We start from the raw sequence: 24,535 nt of genomic DNA, 5'->3' as shown, positions 1-24,535 counted from the left end.
AGAGTAGTGGTCACTATGGAGGAGAGAGAGTAAGAGTAGTGGTCACTATGGAGGAGAGAAAGTAAGAGTAGTGGTCACTATGGAGGAGAGAGAGTAAGAGTAGTGGTCACTATGGAGGAGAGAAAGTAAGAGTAGTGGTCACTATGGAGGAGAGAGAGTAAGAGTAGTGGTCACTATGGAGGAGAGAGAGTAAGAGTAGTGGTCACTATGGAGGAGAGAATGTAAGAGTAGTGGTCACTATGGAGGAGAGAGAGTAAGAGTAGTGGTCACTATGGAGGAGAGAGAGTAAGAGTAGTGGTCACTATGGAGGAGAGAAAGTAAGAGTAGTGGTCACTATGGAGGAGAGAGAGTAAGAGTAGTGGTCACTATGGAGGAGAGAAAGTAAGAGTAGTGGTCACTATGGAGGAGAGAGAGTAAGAGTAGTGGTCACTATGGAGGAGAGAGAGTAAGAGTAGTGGTCACTATGGAGGAGAGAGAGTAAGAGTAGTGGTCACTATGGAGGAGAGACAGTAAGAGTAGTGGTCACTATGGAGGAGAGAAAGTAAGAGTAGTGGTTACTATGGAGGAGAGAGAGTAAGATGAGTGGTCACTATGGAGGAGAGAGAGTAAGAGGAGTGGTCACTATGGAGGAGAGAGTGTAAGAGTAGTGGTCACTATGGAGGGGAGAGAGTAAGAGTAGTGGTCACTATGGAGGAAAGACAGTAAGAGTAGTGGTCACTATGGAGGAGAGAGAGTAAGAGTAGTGGTCACTATGGAGGAGAGAGAGTAAGAGTAGGGGTCACTATGGAGGAGAGAGAGTAAGAGTAGTGGTCACTATGGAGGAGAGAGAGTAAAAGTAGTGGTCACTATGGAGGAGAGAGAGTAAGAGTAGAGGCCACTATGGAGGAGAGAGAGTAAGAGTAGTGGTCAGCAAGGAAGTGGGGGAGCGTGGCGGTAACTAAGAAAGAGAAGGAAAGTGTAGAGGTAACTATGGAAGAAGGGTAATAAGTGGTTACTAAGGAAGAAAGGGAAAGAATGTTGTGGTTACTAAGGAAGAGAGAAAGAGAATGTCTGGTCTTTACCAAAGAAGAGAGGAAGAGAATGTCTGGTTGTCAAAGAAAACAGAGCATGGTGGTTGTCAAGAAAAAAAAGTATGTGGTAGTTAATGAAGAAGGTGGAAAGATTGTGAACGTTATAGAATAGTAAGAACATCATACTGTAGATAGAGGATGGTGTGTCTGTGGACTCACGGCTCTGCACACTGATGCTGCTCGTAGTGCTCTCCTGGCCCAGCATGTTCTCAACCACACACGTGTAGTTCCCAGAATCCTCCAGCCTCGCTCGGTTGATCTGGACCTTGGAGTTTTTCCTTCAGAGAATGAGAGAGGAAGAGAGAAGGAGAGAGAAATGGAGTGAGAGAGAGAAGGAGAGAGAAATGGAGTGAGAGAGAGAAGGAGAGAGAGAGAGAAATGGAGTGAGGGAGAGAAGGAGAGAGAGAGAGAAATGGAGTGAGAGAGAGAAGGAGAGAGAAAGAGAAATGGAGTGAGAGAGAGAAGGAGAGAGAGAGAGAATCGGAGTGAGAGAGAGAAGGAGAGAGAGAGAGAAAAGGAGTGAGAGTGATTCATTTGAGTCAATATGAATGCTTGTTCAAAACAGAAAAATAAGTGTCTATAGTGTCTATTTTGGAGTGTCTTTGTTATGCGTTTGAATGTGTGACTGGAGGTTGGCTGGTCTCTGAGACTCACTTATTGGTCTTGATTTTGACATCTTTTCCCCTCTGGAGCTCTCGGCCATCTTTATACCATCGGAAGGAGGGGCTGGGGTTCCCTGACGCCTCACACTTCAGATACAGCCTCTCCCCCTCCATTAGAGACTGGCCCCTCATCGGCCGCAACTTAGGGGCCACAGCTAGAGAGAGAGAGAGACAAAGAGAGAGAGTGAGAGAGACGAGAGTGAGAGAGATAAAGAGAGAGAGAGAGAGAGAGGGGGTGGGAGGGGTTACGGAGAGAGTATTTATTAGGATCCCTATAAGCTACTCTTCCTGGGGTCCAAACAAGATTAAAACAATTACTTCAAAACACAAAAACAGCCTACATCATAAATATCACAATACATCATAGAAGACATTATTACATTATTACTCTAATATTACACATCTACAATATAAAGACCCCAGTACCACAATATCATAACATTATAGTGTATGTGTGTGTGTGTGTGTGTGTAGAGTGCGTGTGTGTGTGTGTGTGTGTGTGTGTAGAGTGTGTGTGTGTGTGTGTGTGTGTGTGTGTGTGTGTGTGTGTGTGTGTGTGTGTGTGTGTGTGTGTGTGTGTGTGTGTGTGTGTGTGTGTGTGTGTGTGTGTGTGTAGAGTGCGTAGAGTGTGTGTGTGTGTGTGTGTGTGTGTGTGTGTGTGTGTGTGTGTGTGTGTGTGTGTGTGTGTGTGTGTGTGTGTGTGTGTGTGTGTGTGTGTGTGTGTGTGTGTGTGTGTGTATGCATGTGTGTGTGTCTCTTCACAGTCCGCAATGTGCTGTGAGGTGTTGTTTCATCTGTTTTTTAGATCTGATTTTACTGCTCCCTTGAGTCACTGTAACATCCACTTTGAAGGTTTTGAATTATATTCACTGTGTCCTGGATAGGAAGCTGCATTATATATCTGTGTTCACAGACTTGTCAAAGGTGTTTGACACCGAGAACCACACCTTCTTGGTGCACAGACTGAATTGTGCTGGCATTACTGGTCATGCTCTGGAGTGGTTTGTGAACTCGCTATTAGATCGAACCCAGTGTGTTAAGGCAGACGTTTGTAAGTCGTTTGTGCTCGGGTGTGCCTCAAGGATCAATTTTAGGTCCCCTATAGTTTATAATTCATGTCAACAACATTGGGAGACATATTCAGACAGCTGATGTAATTTTGTATGCAGATGACATTGTTCTCTAGTCAAGTAACAGCAGTTTGACACTGTTCTCTAGTCAAGTAGCAGCAGTTTGACACTGTTCTCTATTCAAGTAGCATAAGTTTGACACTGTTCTCTAGCCAAGTGGCAGAGGTTTGACACTGTTTTCTAGTCAAGTAAAAGCAGTTTGACTCTGTTCTCTAGTCAAGTAGCAGCAGTATGACACTGTTATCTACTCAAGTAGCAGCAGTATGACACTGTTCTCTATTCAAGTGGCAGCAGTTTGACACAGTTCTCTATTCAAGTGGCAGCAGTTTGACACAGTTCTCTATTCAAGTAGCAGCAGTTTGACACTGTTCTCTAGTCAAGTAGCAGCAGTTTGACACTGTTTTCTAGTCAAGTAAAAGCAGTTTGACTCTGTTCTCTAGTCAAGTAGCATAGGTTTGACACTGTTCTCTAGTCAAGTGGCAGAGGTTTGACACTGTTCTCTATTCAAGTGGCAGCAGTTTGACACTGTTCTCTATTCAAGTGGCAGCAGTTTGACACTGTTCTCTATTCATGTGGTAGCAGTTTGACTCTGTTCTCTATTCAAGGGGCAGCAGTTTGACACTGTTCTCTATTCATGTGGCAGCAGTTTGACTCTGTTCTCTATTCAAGGGGAAGCAGTTTGACTCTGTTCTCTATTCAAGGGGCAGCAGTTTGACTCTGTTCTCTATTCAAGGGGGCAGCAGTTCGACACTGTCCTCTATTCAAGTGGCAGCAGTTTGACACAGTTCTCTAGTTAAGTGGCAGCAGTTTGACACTGTTCTCTAGTCAAGTAGCAGAACTTTGACACCGTTCTCTATTCAAGTGGAAGCAGTTTGACACTGTTCTCTATTCAAGTGGCAGCAGTTTGACACCGTTCTCTATTCAAGTAGCATAAGTTTGACACTGTTCTCTAGTAAAGTGGCAGACGTTTGACACAGTTCTCTATTCAAGTGGCAGCAGTTTGACACGGTTCTCTATGCAAGGGGCAGCAGTTTGACACTGTTCTCTAGTCAAGGAGCAGCAGTTTGACACTGTTCTCTAGTCAAGTAACAGCAGTTTGACACTGTTCTCTATTCAAGTGGCAGCAGTTTGACACGGTTCTCTATTCAAGTGGCAGCAGGTTGACACTGTTCTCTAGTCAAGTAACAGCAGTTTGACACCGTTCTCTAGTCAAGTAACAGCAGTTTGACACTGTTCTCTATTCAAGTCGCAACAGTTTGACACTGTTCTCTAGTCAAGTAACAGCAGTTTGACACTGTTCTCTATTCAAGTGGCAGCAGTTTGACACTGTCCTCTATTCAGTGGCAGCAGTTTGACACTGTTCTCTATTCAAGTGGCAGCAGTTTGACACCGTTCTCTATTCAAGTGGCAGCAGTTTGACACTGTTCTCTATTCAAGTGGAAGCAGTTTGACAACGTTCTCTATTCAAGTAGCATAAGTTTGACACTGTTCTCTAGTCAAGTAGCAGCAGTTTGACACCGTTCTCTATTCAAGTGGCAGCAGTTTGACACTGTTCTCTATTCAAGTGGCAGCAGTTTGACACTGTTCTCTAGTCAAGTAGCAGCAGTTTGACACTGTTCTCTAGTCAAGTGGCAGCAGTTTGACACAGTTCTCTATTCAAGTGGCAGCAGTTTGACACAGTTCTCTATTCAAGTAGCAGCAGTTTGACACTGTTCTCTAGTCAAGTAGCAGCAGTTTGACACTGTTTTCTAGTCAGGTAAAAGCAGTTTGACTCTGTTCTCTAGTCAAGTAGCATAGGTTTGACACTGTTCTCTAGTCAAGTGGCAGAGGTTTGACACTGTTCTCTATTCAAGTGGCAGCAGTTTGACACTGTTCTCTATTCAAGTGGCAGCAGTTTGACACTGTTCTCTATTCATGTGGCAGCAGTTTGACTCTGTTCTCTATTCAAGGGGCAGCAGTTTGACTCTGTTCTCTATTCAAGGGGCAGCAGTTCGACACTGTCCTCTATTCAAGTGGCAGCAGTTTGACACTGTTCTCTATTCAAGTGGCAGCAGTTTGACACCGTTCTCTATTCAAGTGGCAGCAGTTTGAAACTGTTCTCTATTCAAGTGGAAGCAGTTTGACACCGTTCTCTATTCAATTAGCATAAGTTTGACACTGTTCTCTAGTCAAGTGGCAGAGGTTTGACACAGATCTCTATTCAAGTGGCAGCAGTTTGACACAGTTCTCTAGTTAAGTGGCAGCAGTTTGACACTGTTCTCTAGTCAAGTAGCAGAACTTTGACACCGTTCTCTATTCAAGTGGAAGCAGTTTGACACTGTTCTCTACTCAAGTGGCAGCAGTTTGACACCGTTCTCTATTCAAGTAGCATAAGTTTGACACTGTTCTCTAGTCAAGTGGCAGACGTTTGACACAGTTCTCTATTCAAGTGGCAGCAGTTTGACACGGTTCTCTATGCAAGGGGCAGCAGTTTGACACTGTTCTCTAGTCAAGTAACAGCAGTTTGACACTGTTCTCTATTCAAGTGGCAGCAGTTTGACACGGTTCTCTATTCAAGTGGCAGCAGGTTGACACTGTTCTCTAGTCAAGTAACAGCAGTTTGACACCGTTCTCTAGTCAAGTAACAGCAGTTTGACACTGTTCTCTATTCAAGTGGCAGCAGTTTGACACGGTCCTCTATTCGAGTGGCAGCAGTTTGACACTGTTCTCTATTCAAGTGGCAGCAGTTTGACTCTGTTCTCTATTCAAGGGGGCAGCAGTTCGACACTGTCCTCTATTCAAGTGGCAGCAGTTTGACACAGTTCTCTAGTTAAGTGGCAGCAGTTTGACACTGTTCTCTAGTCAAGTAGCAGAACTTTGACACCGTTCTCTATTCAAGTGGAAGCAGTTTGACACTGTTCTCTATTCAAGTGGCAGCAGTTTGACACCGTTCTCTATTCAAGTAGCATAAGTTTGACACTGTTCTCTAGTAAAGTGGCAGACGTTTGACACAGTTCTCTATTCAAGTGGCAGCAGTTTGACACGGTTCTCTATGCAAGGGGCAGCAGTTTGACACTGTTCTCTAGTCAAGGAGCAGCAGTTTGACACTGTTCTCTAGTCAAGTAGCAGCAGTTTGACACTGTTTTCTAGTCAGGTAAAAGCAGTTTGACTCTGTTCTCTAGTCAAGTAGCATAGGTTTGACACTGTTCTCTAGTCAAGTGGAAGCAGTTTGACACCGTTCTCTATTCAATTAGCATAAGTTTGACACTGTTCTCTAGTCAAGTGGCAGAGGTTTGACACAGATCTCTATTCAAGTGGCAGCAGTTTGACACAGTTCTCTAGTTAAGTGGCAGCAGTTTGACACTGTTCTCTAGTCAAGTAGCAGAACTTTGACACCGTTCTCTATTCAAGTGGAAGCAGTTTGACACTGTTCTCTACTCAAGTGGCAGCAGTTTGACACCGTTCTCTATTCAAGTGGCAGCAGTTTGAAACTGTTCTCTATTCAAGTGGAAGCAGTTTGACACCGTTCTCTATTCAATTAGCATAAGTTTGACACTGTTCTCTAGTCAAGTGGCAGAGGTTTGACACAGATCTCTATTCAAGTGGCAGCAGTTTGACACAGTTCTCTAGTTAAGTGGCAGCAGTTTGACACTGTTCTCTAGTCAAGTAGCAGAACTTTGACACCGTTCTCTATTCAAGTGGAAGCAGTTTGACACTGTTCTCTACTCAAGTGGCAGCAGTTTGACACCGTTCTCTATTCAAGTAGCATAAGTTTGACACTGTTCTCTAGTCAAGTGGCAGACGTTTGACACAGTTCTCTATTCAAGTGGCAGCAGTTTGACACGGTTCTCTATGCAAGGGGCAGCAGTTTGACACTGTTCTCTAGTCAAGTAACAGCAGTTTGACACTGTTCTCTATTCAAGTGGCAGCAGTTTGACACGGTTCTCTATTCAAGTGGCAGCAGGTTGACACTGTTCTCTAGTCAAGTAACAGCAGTTTGACACCGTTCTCTAGTCAAGTAACAGCAGTTTGACACTGTTCTCTATTCAAGTCGCAGCAGTTTGACACTGTTCTCTAGTCAAGTAACAGCAGTTTGACACTGTTCTCTATTCAAGTGGCAGCAGTTTGACACGGTCCTCTATTCGAGTGGCAGCAGTTTGACACTGTTCTCTATTCAAGTGGCAGCAGTTTGACTCTGTTCTCTATTCAAGGGGCAGCAGTTCGACACTGTCCTCTATTCAAGTGGCAGCAGTTTGACACAGTTCTCTAGTTAAGTGGCAGCAGTTTGACACTGTTCTCTAGTCAAGTAGCAGAACTTTGACACCGTTCTCTATTCAAGTGGAAGCAGTTTGATACTGTTCTCTATTCAAGTGGCAGCAGTTTGACACCGTTCTCTATTCAAGTAGCATAAGTTTGACACTGTTCTCTAGTAAAGTGGCAGACGTTTGACACAGTTCTCTATTCAAGTGGCAACAGTTTGACACGGTTCTCTATGCAAGGGGCAGCAGTTTGACACTGTTCTCTAGTCAAGGAGCAGCAGTTTGACACTGTTCTCTAGTCAAGTAACAGCAGTTTGACACTGTTCTCTATTCAAGTGGCAGCAGTTTGACACGGTTCTCTATTCAAGTGGCAGCAGGTTGACACTGTTCTCTAGTCAAGTAACAGCAGTTTGACACCGTTCTCTAGTCAAGTAACAGCAGTTTGACACTGTTCTCTATTCAAGTGGCAGCAGTTTGACACGGTCCTCTATTCGAGTGGCAGCAGTTTGACACTGTTCTCTATTCAAGTGGCAGCAGTTTGACTCTGTTCTCTATTCAAGGGGGCAGCAGTTCGACACTGTCCTCTATTCAAGTGGCAGCAGTTTGACACAGTTCTCTAGTTAAGTGGCAGCAGTTTGACACTGTTCTCTAGTCAAGTAGCAGAACTTTGACACCGTTCTCTATTCAAGTGGAAGCAGTTTGACACTGTTCTCTATTCAAGTGGCAGCAGTTTGACACCGTTCTCTATTCAAGTAGCATAAGTTTGACACTGTTCTCTAGTAAAGTGGCAGACGTTTGACACAGTTCTCTATTCAAGTGGCAGCAGTTTGACACGGTTCTCTATGCAAGGGGCAGCAGTTTGACACTGTTCTCTAGTCAAGGAGCAGCAGTTTGACACTGTTCGCTAGTCAAGTAACAGCAGTTTGACACTGTTCTCTATTCAAGTGGCAGCAGTTTGACACGGTTCTCTATTCAAGTGGCAGCAGGTTGACACTGTTCTCTAGTCAAGTAACAGCAGTTTGACACCGTTCTCTAGTCAAGTAACAGCAGTTTGACACTGTTCTCTATTCAAGTCGCAGCAGTTTGACACTGTTCTCTAGTCAAGTAACAGCAGTTTGACACTGTTCTCTATTCAAGTGGCAGCAGTTTGACACTGTCCTCTATTCGAGTGGCAGCAGTTTGACACTGTCCTCTATTCGAGTGGCAGCAGTTTGACACCGTTCTCTATTCAAGTAGCATAAGTTTGACACTGTTCTCTAGTAAAGTGGCAGACGTTTGACACAGTTCTCTATTCAAGTGGCAGCAGTTTGACACGGTTCTCTATGCAAGGGGCAGCAGTTTGACACTGTTCTCTAGTCAAGGAGCAGCAGTTTGACACTGTTCTCTAGTCAAGTAACAGCAGTTTGACACTGTTCTCTATTCAAGTGGCAGCAGTTTGACACCGTTCTCTATTCAAGTGGCAGCAGGTTGACACTGTTCTCTAGTCAAGTAACAGCAGTTTGACACCGTTCTCTAGTCAAGTAACAGCAGTTTGACACTGTTCTCTATTCAAGTCGCAACAGTTTGACACTGTTCTCTAGTCAAGTAACAGCAGTTTGACACTGTTCTCTATTCAAGTGGCAGCAGTTTGACACTGTCCTCTATTTGAGTGGCAGCAGTTTGACACTGTTCTCTATTCAAGTGGCAGCAGTTTGACACCGTTCTCTATTCAAGTGGCAGCAGTTTGACACTGTTCTCTATTCAAGTGGAAGCAGTTTGACAACGTTCTCTATTCAAGTAGCATAAGTTTGACACTGTTTTCTAGTCAAGTAGCAGCAGTTTGACACCGTTCTCTATTCAAGTGGCAGCAGTTTGACACTGTTCTCTATTCAAGTGGCAGCAGTTTGACACTGTTCTCTAGTCAAGTAGCAGCAGTTTGACACTGTTCTCTAGTCAAGTGGCAGCAGTTTGACACAGTTCTCTATTCAAGTGGCAGCAGTTTGACACAGTTCTCTATTCAAGTAGCAGCAGTTTGACACTGTTCTCTAGTCAAGTAGCAGCAGTTTGACACTGTTTTCTAGTCAGGTAAAAGCAGTTTGACTCTGTTCTCTAGTCAAGTAGCATAGGTTTGACACTGTTCTGTAGTCAAGTGGCAGAGGTTTGACACTGTTCTCTATTCAAGTGGCAGCAGTTTGACACTGTTCTCTATTCAAGTGGCAGCAGTTTGACACTGTTCTCTATTCATGTGGCAGCAGTTTGACTCTGTTCTCTATTCAAGGGGCAGCAGTTTGACTCTGTTCTCTATTCAAGGGGCAGCAGTTCGACACTGTCCTCTATTCAAGTGGCAGCAGTTTGACACTGTTCTCTATTCAAGTGGCAGCAGTTTGACACCGTTCTCTATTCAAGTGGAAGCAGTTTGAAACTGTTCTCTATTCAAGTGGAAGCAGTTTGACACCGTTCTCTATTCAATTAGCATAAGTTTGACACTGTTCTCTAGTCAAGTGGCAGAGGTTTGACACAGATCTCTATTCAAGTGGCAGCAGTTTGACACAGTTCTCTAGTTAAGTGGCAGCAGTTTGACACTGTTCTCTAGTCAAGTAGCAGAACTTTGACACCGTTCTCTATTCAAGTGGAAGCAGTTTGACACTGTTCTCTACTCAAGTGGCAGCAGTTTGACACCGTTCTCTATTCAAGTAGCATAAGTTTGACACTGTTCTCTAGTCAAGTGGCAGACGTTTGACACAGTTCTCTATTCAAGTGGCAGCAGTTTGACACGGTTCTCTATGCAAGGGGCAGCAGTTTGACACTGTTCTCTAGTCAAGTAACAGCAGTTTGACACTGTTCTCTATTCAAGTGGCAGCAGTTTGACACGGTTCTCTATTCAAGTGGCAGCAGGTTGACACTGTTCTCTAGTCAAGTAACAGCAGTTTGACACCGTTCTCTAGTCAAGTAACAGCAGTTTGACACTGTTCTCTATTCAAGTCGCAGCAGTTTGACACTGTTCTCTAGTCAAGTAACAGCAGTTTGACACTGTTCTCTATTCAAGTGGCAGCAGTTTGACACGGTCCTCTATTCGAGTGGCAGCAGTTTGACACTGTTCTCTATTCAAGTGGCAGCAGTTTGACTCTGTTCTCTATTCAAGGGGGCAGCAGTTCGACACTGTCCTCTATTCAAGTGGCAGCAGTTTGACACAGTTCTCTAGTTAAGTGGCAGCAGTTTGACACTGTTCTCTAGTCAAGTAGCAGAACTTTGACACCGTTCTCTATTCAAGTGGAAGCAGTTTGACACTGTTCTCTATTCAAGTGGCAGCAGTTTGACACCGTTCTCTATTCAAGTAGCATAAGTTTGACACTGTTCTCTAGTAAAGTGGCAGACGTTTGACACAGTTCTCTATTCAAGTGGCAGCAGTTTGACACGGTTCTCTATGCAAGGGGCAGCAGTTTGACACTGTTCTCTAGTCAAGGAGCAGCAGTTTGACACTGTTCTCTAGTCAAGTAACAGCAGTTTGACACTGTTCTCTATTCAAGTCGCAGCAGTTTGACACTGTTCTCTAGTCAAGTAACAGCAGTTTGACACTGTTCTCTATTCAAGTGGCAGCAGTTTGACACGGTCCTCTATTCGAGTGGCAGCAGTTTGACACTGTTCTCTATTCAAGTGGCAGCAGTTTGACTCTGTTCTCTATTCAAGGGGGCAGCAGTTCGACACTGTCCTCTATTCAAGTGGCAGCAGTTTGACACAGTTCTCTAGTTAAGTGGCAGCAGTTTGACACTGTTCTCTAGTCAAGTAGCAGAACTTTGACACCGTTCTCTATTCAAGTGGAAGCAGTTTGACACTGTTCTCTATTCAAGTGGCAGCAGTTTGACACCGTTCTCTATTCAAGCAGCATAAGTTTGACACTGTTCTCTAGTAAAGTGGCAGACGTTTGACACAGTTCTCTATTCAAGTGGCAGCAGTTTGACACGGTTCTCTATGCAAGGGGCAGCAGTTTGACACTGTTCTCTAGTCAAGGAGCAGCAGTTTGACACTGTTCTCTAGTCAAGTAACAGCAGTTTGACACTGTTCTCTATTCAAGTGGCAGCAGTTTGACACGGTTCTCTATTCAAGTGGCAGCAGGTTGACACTGTTCTCTAGTCAAGTAACAGCAGTTTGACACCGTTCTCTAGTCAAGTAACAGCAGTTTGACACTGTTCTCTATTCAAGTCGCAGCAGTTTGACACTGTTCTCTAGTCAAGTAACAGCAGTTTGACACTGTTCTCTATTCAAGTGGCAGCAGTTTGACACTGTCCTCTATTCGAGTGGGAGCAGTTTGACACTGTCCTCTATTCGAGTGGCAGCAGTTTGACACCGTTCTCTATTCAAGTAGCATAAGTTTGACACTGTTCTCTAGTAAAGTGGCAGACGTTTGACACAGTTCTCTATTCAAGTGGCAGCAGTTTGACACGGTTCTCTATGCAAGGGGCAGCAGTTTGACACTGTTCTCTAGTCAAGGAGCAGCAGTTTGACACTGTTCTCTAGTCAAGTAACAGCAGTTTGACACTGTTCTCTATTCAAGTGGCAGCAGTTTGACACCGTTCTCTATTCAAGTGGCAGCAGGTTGACACTGTTCTCTAGTCAAGTAACAGCAGTTTGACACCGTTCTCTAGTCAAGTAACAGCAGTTTGACACTGTTCTCTATTCAAGTCGCAACAGTTTGACACTGTTCTCTAGTCAAGTAACAGCAGTTTGACACTGTTCTCTATTCAAGTGGCAGCAGTTTGACACTGTCCTCTATTCAAGTGGCAGCAGTTTGACACTGTTCTCTATTCAAGTGGCAGCAGTTTGACACCGTTCTCTATTCAAGTGGCAGCAGTTTGACACTGTTCTCTATTCAAGTGGAAGCAGTTTGACAACGTTCTCTATTCAAGTAGCATAAGTTTGACACTGTTCTCTAGTCAAGTAGCAGCAGTTTGACACCGTTCTCTATTCAAGTGGCAGCAGTTTGACACTGTTCTCTATTCAAGTGGCAGCAGTTTGACACTGTTCTCTAGTCAAGTAGCAGCAGTTTGACACTGTTCTCTAGTCAAGTGGCAGCAGTTTGACACAGTTCTCTATTCAAGTGGCAGCAGTTTGACACAGTTCTCTATTCAAGTAGCAGCAGTTTGACACTGTTCTCTAGTCAAGTAGCAGCAGTTTGACACTGTTTTCTAGTCAGGTAAAAGCAGTTTGACTCTGTTCTCTAGTCAAGTAGCATAGGTTTGACACTGTTCTCTAGTCAAGTGGCAGAGGTTTGACACTGTTCTCTATTCAAGTGGCAGCAGTTTGACACTGTTCTCTATTCAAGTGGCAGCAGTTTGACACTGTTCTCTATTCATGTGGCAGCAGTTTGACTCTGTTCTCTATTCAAGGGGCAGCAGTTTGACTCTGTTCTCTATTCAAGGGGCAGCAGTTCGACACTGTCCTCTATTCAAGTGGCAGCAGTTTGACACTGTTCTCTATTCAAGTGGCAGCAGTTTGACACCGTTCTCTATTCAAGTGGCAGCAGTTTGAAACTGTTCTCTATTCAAGTGGAAGCAGTTTGACACCGTTCTCTATTCAATTAGCATAAGTTTGACACTGTTCTCTAGTCAAGTGGCAGAGGTTTGACACAGATCTCTATTCAAGTGGCAGCAGTTTGACACAGTTCTCTAGTTAAGTGGCAGCAGTTTGACACTGTTCTCTAGTCAAGTAGCAGAACTTTGACACCGTTCTCTATTCAAGTGGAAGCAGTTTGACACTGTTCTCTACTCAAGTGGCAGCAGTTTGACACCGTTCTCTATTCAAGTAGCATAAGTTTGACACTGTTCTCTAGTCAAGTGGCAGACGTTTGACACAGTTCTCTATTCAAGTGGCAGCAGTTTGACACGGTTCTCTATGCAAGGGGCAGCAGTTTGACACTGTTCTCTAGTCAAGTAACAGCAGTTTGACACTGTTCTCTATTCAAGTGGCAGCAGTTTGACACGGTTCTCTATTCAAGTGGCAGCAGGTTGACACTGTTCTCTAGTCAAGTAACAGCAGTTTGACACCGTTCTCTAGTCAAGTAACAGCAGTTTGACACTGTTCTCTATTCAAGTCGCAGCAGTTTGACACTGTTCTCTAGTCAAGTAACAGCAGTTTGACACTGTTCTCTATTCAAGTGGCAGCAGTTTGACACGGTCCTCTATTCGAGTGGCAGCAGTTTGACACTGTTCTCTATTCAAGTGGCAGCAGTTTGACTCTGTTCTCTATTCAAGGGGGCAGCAGTTCGACACTGTCCTCTATTCAAGTGGCAGCAGTTTGACACAGTTCTCTAGTTAAGTGGCAGCAGTTTGACACTGTTCTCTAGTCAAGTAGCAGAACTTTGACACGTTCTCTATTCAAGTGGAAGCAGTTTGACACTGTTCTCTATTCAAGTGGCAGCAGTTTGACACCGTTCTCTATTCAAGTAGCATAAGTTTGACACTGTTCTCTAGTAAAGTGGCAGACGTTTGACACAGTTCTCTATTCAAGTGGCAGCAGTTTGACAGTTCTTTGCAAGGGGCAGCAGTTTGACACTGTTCTCTAGTCAAGGAGCAGCAGTTTGACACTGTTCTCTAGTCAAGTAACAGCAGTTTGACACTGTTCTCTATTCAAGTGGCAGCAGTTTGACACGGTTCTCTATTCAAGTGGCAGCAGGTTGACACTGTTCTCTAGTCAAGTAACAGCAGTTTGACACCGTTCTCTAGTCAAGTAACAGCAGTTTGACACTGTTCTCTATTCAAGTCGCAGCAGTTTGACACTGTTCTCTAGTCAAGTACCAGCAGTTTGACACTGTTCTCTATTCAAGTGGCAGCAGTTTGACACTGTCCTCTATTCGAGTGGCAGCAGTTTGACACTGTTCTCTATTCAAGTGGCAGCAGTTTGACACCGTTCTCTATTCAAGTGGCAGCAGTTTGACACTGTTCTCTATTCAAGTGGAAGCAGTTTGACAACGTTCTCTATTCAAGTAGCATAAGTTTGACACTGTTCTCTAGTCAAGTAGCAGCAGTTTGACACCGTTCTCTATTCAAGTGGCAGCAGTTTGACACTGTTCTCTATTCAAGTGGCAGCAGTTTGACACTGTTCTCTAGTCAAGTAGCAACAGTTTGACACTGTTCTCTAGTCAAGTGGCAGCAGTTTGACACAGTTCTCTATTCAAGTGGCAGCAGTTTGACACAGTTCTCTATTCAAGTAGCAGCAGTTTGACACTGTTCTCTAGTCAAGTAGCAGCAGTTTGACACTGTTTTCTAGTCAGGTAAAAGCAGTTTGACTCTGTTCTCTAGTCAAGTAGCAGTTTGACACTGTTCTCTAGTCAAGTGGCAGAGGTTTGACACTGTTCTCTATTCAAGTGGCAGCAGTTTGACACTGTTCTCTATTCAAGTGGCAGCAGTTTGACACTGTTCTCTATTCATGTGGCAGCAGTTTGACTCTGTTCTCTATTCAAGGGGCAGCAGTTTGACTCTGTTCTCTATTCAAGGGGCAGCAGTTCGACACTGTCCTCTATTCAAGTGGCAGCAGTTTGACACTGTTCTCTATTCAAGTGGCAGCAGTTTGACACCGTTCTCTATTCAAGTGGCAGCAGTTTGAAACTGTTCTTTATTCAAGTGGAAGCAGTTTGACACCGTTCTCTATTCAATTAGCATAAGTTTGACACTGTTCTCTAGTCAAGTGGCAGAGGTTTGACACAGATCTCTATTCAAGTGGCAGCAGTTTGACACAGTTCTCTAGTTAAGTGGCAGCAGTTTGACACTGTTCTCTAGTCAAGTAGCAGAACTTTGACACCGTTCTCTATTCAAGTGGAAGCAGTTTGACACTGTTCTCTACTCAAGTGGCAGCAGTTTGACACCGTTCTCTATTCAAGTAGCATAAGTTTGACACTGTTCTCTAGTCAAGTGGCAGACGTTTGACACAGTTCTCTATTCAAGTGGCAGCAGTTTGACACGGTTCTCTATGCAAGGGGCAGCAGTTTGACACTGTTCTCTAGTCAAGTAACAGCAGTTTGACACTGTTCTCTATTCAAGTGGCAGCAGTTTGACACGGTTCTCTATTCAAGTGGCAGCAGGTTGACACTGTTCTCTAGTCAAGTAACAGCAGTTTGACACCGTTCTCTAGTCAAGTAACAGCAGTTTGACACTGTTCTCTATTCAAGTCGCAGCAGTTTGACACTGTTCTCTAGTCAAGTAACAGCAGTTTGACACTGTTCTCTATTCAAGTGGCAGCAGTTTGACACGGTCCTCTATTCAGTGGCAGCAGTTTGACACTGTTCTCTATTCAAGTGGCAGCAGTTTGACTCTGTTCTCTATTCAAGGGGGCAGCAGTTCGACACTGTCCTCTATTCAAGTGGCAGCAGTTTGACACAGTTCTCTAGTTAAGTGGCAGCAGTTTGACACTGTTCTCTAGTCAAGTAGCAGAACTTTGACACCGTTCTCTATTCAAGTGGAAGCAGTTTGACACTGTTCTCTATTCAAGTGGCAGCAGTTTGACACCGTTCTCTATTCAAGTAGCATAAGTTTGACACTGTTCTCTAGTAAAGTGGCAGACGTTTGACACAGTTCTCTATTCAAGTGGCAGCAGTTTGACACGGTTCTCTATGCAAGGGGCAGCAGTTTGACACTGTTCTCTAGTCAAGGAGCAGCAGTTTGACACTGTTCTCTAGTCAAGTAACAGCAGTTTGACACTGTTCTCTATTCAAGTGGCAGCAGTTTGACACGGTTCTCTATTCAAGTGGCAGCAGGTTGACACTGTTCTCTAGTCAAGTAACAGCAGTTTGACACCGTTCTCTAGTCAAGTAACAGCAGTTTGACACTGTTCTCTATTCAAGTCGCAGCAGTTTGACACTGTTCTCTAGTCAAGTACCAGCAGTTTGACACTGTTCTCTATTCAAGTGGCAGCAGTTTGACACTGTCCTCTATTCGAGTGGCAGCAGTTTGACACTGTTCTCTATTCAAGTGGCAGCAGTTTGACACCGTTCTCTATTCAAGTGGCAGCAGTTTGACACTGTTCTCTATTCAAGTGGAAGCAGTTTGACAACATTCTCTATTCAAGTAGCATAAGTTTGACACTGTTCTCTAGTCAAGTAGCAGCAGTTTGACACCGTTCTCTATTCAAGTGGCAGCAGTTTGACACTGTTCTCTATTCAAGTGGCAGCAGTTTGACACTGTTCTCTAGTCAAGTAGCAGCAGTTTGACACTGTTCTCTAGTCAAGTGGCAGCAGTTTGACACAGTTCTCTATTCAAGTGGCAGCAGTTTGACACAGTTCTCTATTCAAGTAGCAGCAGTTTGACACTGTTCTCTAGTCAAGTAGCAGCAGTTTGACACTGTTTTCTAGTCAGGAAAAAGCAGTTTGACTCTGTTCTCTAGTCAAGTAGCATAGGTTTGACACTGTTCTCTAGTCAAGTGGCAGAGGTTTGACACTGTTCTCTATTCAAGTGGCAGCAGTTTGACACTGTTCTCTATTCAAGTGGCAGCAGTTTGACACTGTTCTCTATTCATGTGGCAGCAGTTTGACTCTGTTCTCTATTCAAGGGGCAGCAGTTTGACTCTGTTCTCTATTCAAGGGGCAGCAGTTCGACACTGTCCTCTATTCAAGTGGCAGCAGTTTGACACTGTTCTCTATTCAAGTGGCAGCAGTTTGACACTGTTCTCTATTCAAGTGGCAGCAGTTTGAAACTGTTCTCTATTCAAGTGGAAGCAGTTTGACACCGTTCTCTATTCAATTAGCATAAGTTTGACACTGTTCTCTAGTCAAGTGGCAGAGGTTTGACACAGATCTCTATTCAAGTGGCAGCAGTTTGACACAGTTCTCTAGTTAAGTGGCAGCAGTTTGACACTGTTCTCTAGTCAAGTAGCAGAACTTTGACACCGTTCTCTATTCAAGTGGAAGCAGTTTGACACTGTTCTCTACTCAAGTGGCAGCAGTTTGACACCGTTCTCTATTCAAGTAGCATAAGTTTGACACTGTTCTCTAGTCAAGTGGCAGACGTTTGACACTGTTCTCTATTCAAGTGGCAGCAGTTTGACACGGTTCTTTCTCTATTCAAGTGGCAGCAGGTTGACACTGTTCTCTAGTCAAGTAACAGCAGTTTGACACCGTTCTCTAGTCAAGTAACAGCAGTTTGACACTGTTCTCTATTCAAGTGGCAGCAGTTTGACACTGTTCTCTAGTCAAGTAACAGCAGTTTGACACTGTTCTCTATTCAAGTGGCAGCAGTTTGACACGGTCCTCTATTCAAGTGGCAGCAGTTTGACACTGTTCTCTATTCAAGTGGCAGCAGTTTGACACCGTTCTCTATTCAAGTGGCAGCAGTTTGACACTGTTCTCTATTCAAGTGGAAGCAGTTTGACAATGTTCTCTATTCAAGTAGCATAAGATTGACACTGTTCTCTAGTCAAGTAGCAGCAGTTTGACACCGTTCTCTATTCAAGTGGCAGCAGTTTGACACTGTTCTCTATTCAAGTGGCAGCAGTTTGACACTGTTCTCTAGTCAAGTAGCAGCAGTTTGACACTGTTCTCTAGTCAAGTGGCAGCAGTTTGACACAGTTCTCTATTCAAGTGGCAGCAGTTTGACACTGTTTTCTAGTCAAGTAAAAGCAGTTTGACTCTGTTCTCTAGTCAAGTAACAGCAGTTTGACACGGGTCTCTATTCAAGTGGCAGCAGTTTGACACTGTTCTCTAGTCAAGTAACAGCAGTTTGACACTGTTCTCTATTCATGTGGCAGCAGTTTGACACTGTTCTCTAGTCAAGTAACAGCAGTTTGACACTGTTCTCTAGTCAAGTAACAGCAGTTTGACACTGTTCTCTAGTCAAGTGGCAGCAGTTTGACACGGTTCTCTATTCAAGTGGGAGCAGTTTGACACTGTTCTCTAGTCAAGTAACAGCAGTTTGACACTGTTCTCTAGTCAAGTAACAGCAGTTTGACATGGTTCTCTATTCAAGTGGCAGCAGTTTGACACTGTTCTCTAGTCAAATAACAGCAGTTTGACACTGTTCTCTAGTCAAGTAACAGCAGTTTGACACTGTTCTCTAGTCAAGTAACAGCAGTTTGACATGGTTCTCTATTCAAGTGGCAGCAGTTTGACTCTGTTCTCTATTGAAGTGGCAGCAGTTTGACACTGTTCTCTATTCAAGTGGCAGCAGTTTGACACTGTTCTCTAGTCAAGTAACAGCAGTTTGACACTGTTCTCTAGTCAAGTGGCAGCAGTTTGACACGGTTCTCTATTCAAGTGGCAGCAGGTTGACACTGTTCTCTAGTCAAGTAACAGCAGTTTGACACTGTTCTCTATTCAAGTCGCAGCAGTTTGACACTGTTCTCTAGTCAAGTAACAGCAGTTTGACACTGTTCTCTATTCAAGTGGCAGCAGTTGGACACCGTTCTCTATTCAAGTGGCAGCAGTTTGACACTGTTCTCTATTCAAGTGGAAGCAGTTTGACACTGTTCTCTATTCAAGTGGAAGCAGTTTGACAACGTTCTCTATTCAAGTAGCATAAGTTTGACACTGTTCTCTAGTCAAGTAGCAGCAGTTTGACACCGTTCTCTATTCAAGTGGCAGCAGTTCGACACTGTTCTCTATTCAAGTGGCAGCAGTTTGACACTGTTCTCTAGTCAAGTAGCAGCAGTTTGACACTGTTCTCTAGTCAAGTGGCAGCAGTTTGACACAGTTCTCTATTCAAGTGGCAGCAGTTTGACACTGTTTTCTAGTCAAGTAACAGCAGTTTGACACTGTTCTCTATTCATGTGGCAGCAGTTTGACACTGTTCTCTAGTCAAGTAACAGCAGTTTGACACTGTTCTCTAGTCAAGTAACAGCAGTTTGACACTGTTCTCTATTCAAGTGGCAGCAGTTTGACACTGTTCTCTCGTCAAGTAACAGCAGTTTGACACTGTTCTCTATTCACGTGGCAGCAGTTTGACACTGTTCTCTAGTCAAATAACAGCAGTTTGACACTGTTCTCTAGTCAAATAACAGCAGTTTGACACTGTTCTCTAGTCAAGTAACAGCAGTTTGACACGGTTCTCTATTCAATTGGCAGCAGTTTGACACTGTTCTCTATTCAAGTGGAAGCAGTTTGACACTGTTCTCTATTCAAGTGGAAGCAGTTTGACAACGTTCTCTATTCAAGTAGCATAAGTTTGACACTGTTCTCTAGTCAAGTAGCAGCAGTTTGACACCGTTCTCTATTCAAGTGGCAGCAGTTCGACACTGTTCTCTATTCAAGTGGAAGCAGTTTGACACTGTTCTCTATTCAAGTGGAAGCAGTTTGACAACGTTCTCTATTCAAGTAGCATAAGTTTGACACTGTTCTCTAGTCAAGTAACAGCAGTTTGACATGGTTCTCTATTCAAGTGGCAGCAGTTTGACTCTGTTCTCTATTGAAGTGGCAGCAGTTTGACACTGTTCTCTATTCAAGTGGCAGCAGTTTGACACTGTTCTCTAGTCAAGTAACAGCAGTTTGACACTGTTCTCTAGTCAAGTGGCAGCAGTTTGACACGGTTCTCTATTCAAGTGGCAGCAGGTTGACACTGTTCTCTAGTCAAGTAACAGCAGTTTGACACTGTTCTCTATTCAAGTCGCAGCAGTTTGACACTGTTCTCTAGTCAAGTAACAGCAGTTTGACACTGTTTTCTATTCAAGTGGCAGCAGTTTGACACTGTTCTCTATTCAAGTGGCAGCAGTTTGACACTGTTCTCTATTCAAGTGGCAGCAGTTTGACACTGTTCTCTATTCAGCAGTTTGACAACGTTCTCTATTCAGCAGTTTGACACTGTTCTCTAGTCAAGTAGCAGCAGTTTGACACTGTTCTCTATTCAAGTGGCAGCAGTTCAACACTGTTCTCTATTCAAGTGGCAGCAGTTTGACACTGTTCTCTAGTCAAGTAGCAGCAGTTTGACACTGTTCTCTAGTCAAGTGGCAGCAGTTTGACACAGTTCTCTATTCAAGTGGCAGCAGTTTGACACTGTTTTCTAGTCAAGTAACAGCAGTTTGACACTGTTCTCTATTCATGTGGCAGCAGTTTGACACTGTTCTCTAGTCAAGTAACAGCAGTTTGACACTGTTCTCTAGTCAAGTAACAGCAGTTTGACACTGTTCTCTATTCAAGTGGCAGCAGTTTGACACTGTTCTCTAGTCAAGTAACAGCAGTTTGACACTGTTCTCTATTCAAGTGGAAGCAGTTTGACACTGTTCTCTAGTCAAGTAACAGCAGTTTGACACTGTTCTCTAGTCAAGTAACAGCAGTTTGACACTGTTCTCTATTCAAGTGGCAGCAGTTTGACACCGTTCTCTATTCAAGTGGCAGCAGTTTGAAACTGTTCTCTATTCAAGTGGAAGCAGTTTGACACCGTTCTCTATTCAATTAGAATAAGTTTGACACTGTTCTCTAGTCAAGTGGCAGAGGTTTGACACAGATCTCTATTCAAGTGGCAGCAGTTTGACACAGTTCTCTAGTTAAGTGGCAGCAGTTTGACACTGTTCTCTAGTCAAGTAGCAGTTTGACACTGTTCTCTATTCAAGTGGCAGCAGTTTGACACTGTTCTCTACTCAAGTGGCAGCAGTTTGACACCGTTCTCTATTCAAGTAGCATAAGTTTGACACTGTTCTCTAGTCAAGTGGCAGACGTTTGACACAGTTCTCTATTCAAGTGGCAGCAGTTTGACACGGTTCTCTATGCAAGGGGCAGCAGTTTGACACTGTTCTCTAGTCAAGTAACAGCAGTTTGACACTGTTCTCTATTCAAGTGGCAGCAGTTTGACACGGTTCTCTATTCAAGTGGCAGCAGTTTGACACGGTTCTCTATTCAAGTAACAGCAGTTTGACACCGTTCTCTAGTCAAGTAACAGCAGTTTGACACTGTTCTCTATTCAAGTCGCAGCAGTTTGACACTGTTCTCTAGTCAAGTAACAGCAGTTTGACACTGTTCTCTATTCAAGTGGCAGCAGTTTGACACGGTCCTCTATTCGAGTGGCAGCAGTTTGACACTGTTCTCTATTCAAGTGGCAGCAGTTTGACTCTGTTCTCTATTCAAGGGGGCAGCAGTTCGACACTGTCCTCTATTCAAGTGGCAGCAGTTTGACACAGTTCTCTAGTTAAGTGGCAGCAGTTTGACACTGTTCTCTAGTCAAGTGGCAGCAGTTTGACACTGTTCTCTATTCAAGTGGAAGCAGTTTGACACTGTTCTCTATTCAAGTGGCAGCAGTTTGACACTGTTCTCTATTCAAGTAGCAGCAGTTTGACACTGTTCTCTAGTAAAGTGGCAGCAGTTTGACACTGTTCTCTATTCAAGTGGCAGCAGTTTGACACTGTTCTCTCAAGGGGCAGCAGTTTGACACTGTTCTCTAGTCAAGTGGCAGCAGTTTGACACTGTTCTCTAGTCAAGTAACAGCAGTTTGACACTGTTCTCTATTCAAGTGGCAGCAGTTTGACACTGTTCTCTATTCAAGTGGCAGCAGGTTGACACTGTTCTCTAGTCAAGTAACAGCAGTTTGACACCGTTCTCTAGTCAAGTAACAGCAGTTTGACACTGTTCTCTATTCAAGTCGCAGCAGTTTGACACTGTTCTCTAGTCAAGTAACAGCAGTTTGACACTGTTCTCTATTCAAGTGGCAGCAGTTTGACACTGTCCTCTATTCAGTGGCAGCAGTTTGACACTGTTCTCTATTCAAGTGGCAGCAGTTTGACACTGTTCTCTATTCAAGTGGCAGCAGTTTGACACTGTTCTCTATTCAAGTGGCAGCAGTTTGACAACGTTCTCTATTCAAGTAGCATAAGTTTGACACTGTTCTCTAGTCAAGTAGCAGCAGTTTGACACTGTTCTCTATTCAAGTGGCAGCAGTTTGACACTGTTCTCTATTCAAGTGGCAGCAGTTTGACACTGTTCTCTAGTCAAGTAGCAGCAGTTTGACACTGTTCTCTAGTCAAGTGGCAGCAGTTTGACACAGTTCTCTATTCAAGTGGCAGCAGTTTGACACAGTTCTCTATTGAGCAGCAGTTTGACACTGTTCTCTAGTCAAGTAGCAGCAGTTTGATACTGTTTTCTAGTCAGGTAAAAGCAGTTTGACTCTGTTCTCTAGTCAAGTAGCATAGCAGTTTGACACTGTTCTCTATTCAAGTGGCAGCAGTTTGACACTGTTCTCTATTCAAGTGGCAGCAGTTTGACACTGTTCTCTATTCAAGAGGCAGCAGTTTGACACTGTTCTCTATTCATGTGGCAGCAGTTTGACTCTGTTCTCTATTCAAGGGGCAGCAGTTTGACACTGTTCTCTATTCAAGGGGCAGCAGTTTGACACTGTCCTCTATTCAAGTGGCAGCAGTTTGACACTGTTCTCTATTCAAGTGGCAGCAGTTTGACACTGTTCTCTATTCAAGTGGCAGCAGTTTGAAACTGTTCTCTATTCAAGTGGAAGCAGTTTGACACTGTTCTCTATTCAAGTAGCAGCAGTTTGACACTGTTCTCTAGTCAAGTGGCAGCAGTTTGACACTGTTCTCTAGTTTCAAGTAGTGGCAGCAGTTTGACACTGTTCTTTGACACTGTTCTCTATTCAAGTGGAAGCAGTTTGACACTGTTCTCTCTCAAGTGGCAGCAGTTTGACACCGTTCTCTATTCAAGTAGCATAAGTTTGACACTGTTCTCTAGTCAAGTGGCAGACGTTTGACACTGTTCTCTATTCAAGTGGCAGCAGTTTGACACGGTTCTTTCTCTATTCAAGTGGCAGCAGGTTGACACTGTTCTCTCGTCAAGTAACAGCAGTTTGAAACTGTTCTCTATTCAAGTGGAAGCAGTTTGACACTGTTCTCTAGTCAAGTAACAGCAGTTTGACACTGTTCTCTAGTCAAGTAACAGCAGTTTGACACTGTTCTCTATTCAAGTGGCAGCAGTTTGACACCGTTCTCTATTCAAGTGGCAGCAGTTTGACACTGTTCTCTATTCAAGTGGAAGCAGTTTGACAGTTAGAATAAGTTTGACACTGTTCTCTAGTCAAGTGGCAGCAGTTTGACAGATCTCTATTCAAGTGGCAGCAGTTTGACACAGTTCTCTAGTTAAGTGGCAGCAGTTTGACACTGTTCTCTAGTGAGCAGAACTTTGACACTGTTCTCTATTCAAGTGGCAGCAGTTTGACACTGTTCTCTAGTCAAGTGGCAGCAGTTTGACACTGTTCTCTATTCAAGTAGCAGCAGTTTGACACTGTTCTCTAGTCAAGTGGCAGCAGTTTGACACTGTTCTCTATTCAAGTGGCAGCAGTTTGACAGTTCTCTATGGCAGCAGTTTGACACTGTTCTCTAGTCAAGTAACAGCAGTTTGACACTGTTCTCTATTCAAGTGGCAGCAGTTTGACACGGTTCTCTATTCAAGTGGCAGCAGTTTGACACTGTTCTCTAGTCAAGTAACAGCAGTTTGACACTGTTCTCTAGTCAAGTAACAGCAGTTTGACACTGTTCTCTATTCAAGTGGCAGCAGTTTGACACTGTTCTCTAGTCAAGTAACAGCAGTTTGACACTGTTCTCTATTCAAGTGGCAGCAGTTTGACACTGTTCTCTATTCAAGTGGCAGCAGTTTGACACTGTTCTCTATTCAAGTGGCAGCAGTTTGACACTGTTCTCTAGTTCAAGTCCTCTATTCAAGTGGCAGCAGTTTGACACTGTTCTCTAGTTAAGTGGCAGCAGTTTGAAACTGTTCTCTAGTCAACTAGCAGCAGTTTGACACCGTTCTCTATTCAAGTGGCAGCAGTTTGACACGGTTCTCTATTCAAGTGGCAGCAGTTTGACTCCATTCTCTATTCAAGTAGGATAAGTTTGACACTGTTCTCTAGTCAAGTGGCAGAGGTTTGACACAGTTCTCTATTCAAGTGGCAGCAGTTTGACACGGTTCTCTATTCAAGGGGCAGCAGTTTGACACTGTTCTCTATTCAAGTGGCAGTAGTTTGACACTGTTCTTCAGTCAAGTAGCAGCAGTTTGACACTGTTCTCTAGTCAAGTGGCAGCAGTTTGACACTGTTCTCTATTCAAGTGGCAGCAGTTTGACACTGTTCTCTAGTCAAGTAGCAGCAGTTTGACACTGTTCTCTAGTCAAGTAACAGCAGTTTGACACTGTTCTCTATTCAAGTGGCAGCAGTTTGACACTGTTCTCTAGTCAAGTAACAGCAGTTTGACACTGTTCTCTATTCAAGTGGCAGCAGTTTGACACTGTTCTCTATTCAAGTGGCAGCAGTTTGACACTGTTCTCTATTCAAGTAGCAGCAGTTTGACACTGTTCTCTATTCAAGTGGCAGCAGTTTGACACTGTTCTCTATTCAAGTGGGAAGCAGTTTGACAACGTTCTCTATTCAAGTAGCAGCAGTTTGACACTGTTCTCTAGTCAAGTAGCAGCAGTTTGACACTGTTCTCTATTCAAGTGGCAGCAGTTTGACACTGTTCTCTATTCAAGTGGCAGCAGTTTGACACTGTTCTCT

The 24,535-nt window shown here is 43.8% G+C and overlaps 1 pseudogene; it reads right to left on the bottom strand.

Moving 5' to 3' along the window:
* Positions 1–24,535, bottom strand: part of LOC118383997 (pro-neuregulin-2, membrane-bound isoform-like) — a 134,265-nt pseudogene that overhangs the window by 18,315 nt on the left and 91,415 nt on the right.

Source organism: Oncorhynchus keta, chromosome 4, assembly GCF_023373465.1.
Source record: "Oncorhynchus keta strain PuntledgeMale-10-30-2019 chromosome 4, Oket_V2, whole genome shotgun sequence".
NCBI classification, from domain to species: domain Eukaryota; kingdom Metazoa; phylum Chordata; class Actinopteri; order Salmoniformes; family Salmonidae; genus Oncorhynchus; species Oncorhynchus keta.
This window is presented reverse-complemented; position numbering and strand designations above follow the sequence as displayed.